Source organism: Fukomys damarensis, unplaced genomic scaffold (assembly GCF_012274545.1).
Source record: "Fukomys damarensis isolate Sample0158 unplaced genomic scaffold, DMR_v1.0_HiC HiC_scaffold_27, whole genome shotgun sequence".
Lineage (NCBI taxonomy): Eukaryota > Metazoa > Chordata > Mammalia > Rodentia > Bathyergidae > Fukomys > Fukomys damarensis.
The window spans coordinates 38,281,480-38,288,058 of NW_022900939.1; the positions used below are offsets into that span (position 1 = coordinate 38,281,480).

A 6,579-nucleotide genomic window follows, 5' to 3' on the forward strand; every position below is an offset into this window, starting at 1 on the left:
GCGGGCGAGCAAGCGGAGCAGAAGTTTGAACCCAGGACAGGGCGGGGGCCGGCGACCTAGGTAACCCAGGCAACGGAGGCCGAAGCCCAGAAAACACCGCGGGGCGTTCGCAGCCAATGACACCTCTGCCCTGACTCCTATTGGCCGCTGTCTCCAGGTGGCTGTCTTTATTGGCCACAGAGGAAGTGGAAGGCGGGATGCCAAGAGCGAGAGAAGGCGTCAATTGGCCGGCCACTGTGGCTGTCGCAGGAGCCGTTCCCAGTGGGATAGAGAAGGATGCGGGCGGGGCAAGGAGGGCTAGTAAAAGGAAGGATAAAATTGGCCACTGTGAACTTTAAAACATTGGAAAGTGTCGACTCCTTTTTGGATATTGTTTGGTTATAAACTTCGAAGAAATGATAAACAAATGGTTTGTATAGAACAGACATCTCTGACTTTCACGAGGAGGCGCCTTCCTTTGGCCTGACGTGACGCTTAGGCTTTGGGGTGTAGCAGTCTTTGGAACACATTGCAGGCTACGTGTCTTAGAGGAAGGTGAACTCTCGCTGCTGCCAGGCATTTTTTTCCCTCGTAAAAGTCAGCAGTCCGTTAAACAGCACTGATTGCAGGAGGCAGGGAAAAAAGAAAATCCTCTTTTCCGTGGGGATTTTAAATCTCTCAGAGCAAGATGGTCTCACATTGTACTCTGCTGCTCTCGCCATTGGATTTTCACCTCCATTCTGAAGAGAACCTAATTTTGAATGCAAGTGAGTTGAAATCCATCTTCTGACCAGTGACTCTGACATTACTGTTTCTTGCTTCGCCTCGTTTTTCCACCTGGGCACCACTTCAACATTTTTCACCTGTGAACCATTTCCAAGCTTTTGCTGTATCCTGTCAGCATAACCCACCTAAACAGTATTGCAATTAAATGAAATTTTCTGTATATACAATCTACCTGTTGACACTCGCAATTGTCTGTGAAAGAAAAAAATTTCATTGGTCTCTCGGCTAGTGCTCTTTGTTAAAAGAGCTCAGTGGTGATGAATGACTCCGATAGAGTATAATGCTAGGTAGTTTAATAAAAGTAGCGATGGGTTGCTTTTAAAAGAAGGTGCTAGAAAAACTTAAGAACACCGAATTCATGTGGACAAATGCCCATCACCAGAAGGCGTGCCCTCAAGGACAGTGAAGGCTGAAATTTACATTTATTCGTGTTCAGAATGCTCCATGCAGTTTGCTCTCACTTCACTGTATTACACGATTCTAGACAGGTATTGTTAATCATTGTTTATACTTGAGATCTATTCACAGAGATTAAAGAATTTACCAGTAAATTACAACTTACCAAGTAGTAAGTGGAAACACCAGGACACAAGCCCAGGACTGTTAAATTCCAAATTTCACAGCGTGAGCAGCTTTAGTAAGTTTCAACTGCAGGTCAATAGAGTTACTGGTAAACAAGAACAATATCTAAAAGGCCAAGAATCTCAAGGATAAAAAGTTTAATTGTGTGCAATAGTGTCCTTACAATTTGCAATTTTATGCATTGTTATTCAAAATAACAGATGGAAATAATTTTTATAAGCCTTCAGAATTAAAAATAAGTATTGAATTAATTTCTAAAAAGGTTAGGCCAAAGTATAACAACTTCAAAATTTTATAAGATATTGTATAGTTTTTATATAAAACATTTTTCACAGGACTAGAATTTTCTCAGATTTGCCTTTCATTTCACTATTATATGTGATGTAACATCCTCAGCTTCTCAGGAAAAAAAAGCTAACAAAACTGCAGATACATAGATAGATAGATAGATAGATAGATAGATAGATACATATATTTCTGCCATTCTAGATTATACTTAACAGGGATCAGACTTTTTAAAAAATTGTATTTAAAGAATAAATTCTGTGATGGAAAAAAAAAAATCCCAACCCATTAGCTAGCAGATGTGCCAAGTTTGTGTCCCCTGGATATTGAAGAATGAATTTTGAGGACCACAGAGATTGAGTAGGAAAGATTTACTGAGTGAAAGCTCCTGAGAGGCAGGAGGAGTCCCCAAACTGAGTTGCCATGGAAGGTCTTTGTCAGAGATAATTTATACGGCAAAATCACAACATGGGTACAACATGGGTCAAACTACAATCAACCTGTAGGATTACAAGTATGCATAGTGGCTTAGCTCATATTGATCCAACAGGGAAAGGAGTCATGTAGCAAGGTAGGATACATAGAAGAACAAAGGCATTCTTGGAAAGCGATGGGTCTAGATGTTCTGGTCACCCACCTATATGTCTGATGCTGTCAGCACTCATTGGACAAAGTGGTGCTAATGACTGACATAATCTTAATTTGCTGCTTATCTCTAGGGAGGCTCACAGACCTGGCTATCTTGAGGCCTGGCTCTCTTCAGATTTACCTCCAGCTACAACCTTTGTGTCTCATCTTCTGTGCTGACTTCCTGGAGGGTCCAAGCCCTCTAACTGCATATTAATTTCTAACTCAGCTGTCTATACTACTACTGTTAAGGTTTGTGTCTAGACATCTCCCCAAAGCCTCATGTGGTCATAGGGCTTTTTCAAAGGTGGCTGAATCTAGAGTGTGTGACACTGGGATTAAGGATGTGTGATTGTTAAATCAGTCCACTGATTGGTTTGACACTGCCCTAATCCCCATAGTCAGAGAAGATAAAAGGCAGAAAGATGCTACTAAGGCCTCTCGCTGCTTCTGCTGTCTTTCACCACCACGAACTGTTATCCCTCTTGGAGCCAACCTATTATGGACTGAAACCTCTACAAACTGAAAGCCAAATAAACCTTTTTCCCTTTAATTCTGAATGTTAAGTATTGTGTTTCAGCAATGAGAAAAGTAACTAACACAACTACTAATAATCACTAAGTTCTTTGGAGTTTTATTTTTAATTTCCCTGGGCTTCCACTGATACTGCAATGACTCCAAACTTGTTCTATTTCTAAATGAATGTTTCTGCAGAACTTTGCCCTGTTCAATGTTGTGTGGAAATGCTACAGATAACATAAAATTTTCCTATAAAATGTTTACCAATAGGATTGTTCCTATTTTTCTTATAGGGAAACTAGTGTACAGCTGGAATGGTCAGCTAGAAGCATCATAAACATAAGAGAGTAATTAGTCTTTTCACTTACAGACAATCCACAAATTACAATAACTTCAAAATAATTTTGTTTTTATACATATAAAAATGCATAGAAGTATTTATTCTTAGGTAAAGTTAAGTTGTCCATTTAATGTCATTCTTTTAAAAAAATGCAGTCACAATTTTTTAAATTTTACTTAAATATATGATAAGTAACAAAATTCAACAATTTAAAATCTAACTTCTTGTCATCCAAATTGATTTAAATTTTGTTCATAGATTCCAGGCAAATAGGTTGTTAGAATATCATATTAATTTATAAACAGTGTCTAAAATGCAAGGTGTTTAAAAGAAATTGTGTTGCATAGGAAAAAAAATGGCACAGGTTGCAGCTTAACAGGAGACCTAGAGAGTAGGCCATTATTATAAAAATAAACAGCCTAATCTTATTACTATTATTATTATTTGCCTTGATACAAAAGCCAATAATGATTATTGCTCTAAGTAAGGATAAGTTTTTTGAATGCTTAATGAAATTTACAAGTAAATTATCTTATTAGTGGAAAAAGAAATTATTGTGATGGATACTGGTGACTTTCTTATTTTATAATTGGTGGGTGAATTACTTATATTTTTATATTATAATATCTGAATTTCATGCAGTTTATTTTTTGCTTTATCTTACCTAAAAAGAACTAAACCAAGGGCTGGGGATATAGCCTTCTGGTGCCTGCCTTGCTAAGCACAAGGACCTGAGTTTGATCCCCAGTAGCAAAAAAGAAGAACTAAACCAAAAGTTGGTTTAAGTTATTTTAAAATTCTTGTCACCAGAGTTTGTTACTCCACAATTACATCGTTAAGTAAATCTGACCATCAAAAATAAGAATACACTTTAAAAATATTACAACATAATGCTAGGCATAACATAATGCTATGGAATGTGGATGAATTCCAAAGATATAATATTGAATAAAAGCCAGACACAAAAGAAGATGTTCTATGTGAAATATCACACTTTGTCTCATATGTATGTGTGATTATCATATTTGAATTTAAAAAGAATATATTTAGTTCCATTAGCAAGAGATTCAAAAAACTGGCAAAATTAATCTATACTGGTAAAATCAGACTGATCAACCACTTCTGTCACCACTTATATCAAGGACAAAGCTGCGCTGGAATTGAGCCAGTTACATGCCTACCACTTCCCAGGTTCTAGCCTGCCCTTCTATACTCTAAATCTGGTTATGCTGGAACTAAGATAGCAAACTATGTTTCCCAGACTCCCTGGTTAATTGGCTTGGTGGTTAGTGCCAAAAGGAAACCTTAGGGAGAGTTGGAGGGTGGGGGTGGGAGTTCTTGATGTCCCTACTCCTATCTAGAAGCAGTTGGTTGTAGTCTAACATTCTTTATTTGCTCATAGTATATACGTGAGGAGGCTGAATGAATGTTTGGTAGTATATTTTTAGCCTATGTTATTACTTCCTCCTTCCTGCTCTTTAGCAAAAAAACCCAAATAACAAAAATCCATATAAACAAAGGCAAAAGAAAAAGACTCCACAAAACTTTTACCGCCTCACAGGGAATAATAGTTGGTGACCATTTGAGCATTAAAATGCCTCAAAAGTTTGATCTCATATTTGTGTTGTACACTGCAGAGTACTTTTAAAAATTACTTCATATGATCTTACACAGCTCTGAGAAACGGGAAGGGCAAACATTTTCCATTTGTAATCGACAAGGAAACAGACTCTGAGGCTAAAGCAGGTGTAGCTACTAGAAAGAGAATGTGAGCCACATATTTAACTTAAATTGTTTTAGTAGTCAACATTAAAATAAGGTCTTAAAAAGTGAAATTGGCTTTTACAATTTATTTTAACATAAAATATCCAAAATATTCTCATTTCAACTTGTGATCAATATTTCTAAGTTTTCTATAAAATGGTTCATGTCCTTCTTTTCTACTAAGACTTCTACACTTAGTTTATCTTTACACTTATAACACATTTCAACTCAGACCAGCCATATTTCAAGTTATCACTACTCACGTGGTAATGGTCTTTGATGGGACAACACAAACTGAGATCATGCATGCAGAGGTATGTCATGGGAGGAAGTAGCCCCAGAGAGCCAGCTTCTGAAAAGAAAAAGAATGCTAGATGGGAGACCTAGAGACCTTACTGCTACACACAATTTTGGCTCTTACTACAGTAGGCAAGGCATTCGATAGAGCTTGGTTTCTTGAGTTGTTGTTCAGTTGGGTTTGTTTTAAGCAAACAGCATTAATCAGTTGTCTTCATCCCCTCCCCCAAACACTTGACTGTATTGTCAAATGAAACCCTAGATGGAACCCTCATACTCAAAATATAGGTGGTATATTTAAAATTAACTCAATTTCTTATTTCCTGTCAAAATTGACCGCATCTTGGGCCAGGGATTTAGCTCAGTGGTTCCGCTGCCTGCCTCGCTAGTGCTAGGACCTAAGTTTGATCCCAGTACAAAAAAACCCAAAAAACTCTCCACATCTTTTGTCAAGTTGTTATGTGGAATATAAAGACTCAGGATTCAGGAACCAGAGGTGTGCTGAGGGAAGCTTAACAACTTACCTATTTGTGTCCTTGGCTGATTTCTGCAGTGTAAATATTTGCATTGCAATTGATTGTGGCACTGTGACCTCACCTGGCTGCAGAATTTCTTAAAAATGTAAAGGTGGCTCCAGCCGCAGCTCACTGGCGGGGTTTGAGCTCAGCTCTGACGCCAGCTGTGAGTTGAATTTTGAGCAACTTGCCCAGTTTCTCTTCCCTTGCCTTGTGAAGGGGCTGGAGCTGGACTTCCTCGTTAAAATTGTGCAGTGGTTTGTTCTAAGTGGTCTGAGTGAGATTCTTGGGGGAATCTCATTCTGAAAGGTGGTACCTGGGAGGTGCTCAATAGTTGGGGCTCTACCTCCTCATAGCCATGTCAGCTTTGCAGGACAGTGCTGATTTTTAACATCAAATACTTTAGGTTTCTGTATAAGATATTGTTTGAAGACAGACATATCACTAAAGAAAAATCACATTAGAAAACCATCTGAATAACTTCAAGGCCCACACATATATTCATATAAGCTGATGATGCCATGAAATAAAAATATGAATCAAATATCAATGTCCGAATGCCTGCGGTATTGGATTTAAAATATTAAACACTGGCTGGAAGAGACAACCACATCTGAGTGAAATCATATCCATAGAATCACAGGCCTTTTCATCATAAAAGATGAGAAAGGTCTTAGGGATAATTTCTTCCAAGGATTTTCAGATATCCCAAAAGATTTATCAGCGCACTCTTAGAAGATGCCTCTGTGTGTGTGGGGGCATAATATAGTTGTAGACTGGGTTACAATCCATTTCTACACTGCCTTCCTTCCACACCATGTCCGTTCAACAAAGTAGTACCTATGTTTTAAAAAATTTTCCAGGTATAGTGGTACATGCCTATAA

General features: G+C 38.1%; 1 protein-coding gene across 3 annotated transcripts in view; it reads right to left on the reverse strand.

Moving 5' to 3' along the window:
- The window catches only part of Lca5 (lebercilin LCA5), a 41,977-nt gene extending 36,775 nt beyond the window's left edge, over window positions 1-5,202 (reverse strand). The window contains exon 1 of one of the 3 annotated variants that reach the window (XM_033756603.1): window positions 5,146-5,202. The gene's annotated coding sequence lies outside the window, so the exon portion shown is untranslated. Of the gene's footprint in view, window positions 1-1,327; window positions 1,370-5,145 lie in introns of those variants that run through there. The other 2 variants (XM_010617836.2, XM_010617839.2) reach the window with 2 other exon arrangements.
- Between the last annotated feature and the right edge of the window lie 1,377 nt (window positions 5,203-6,579).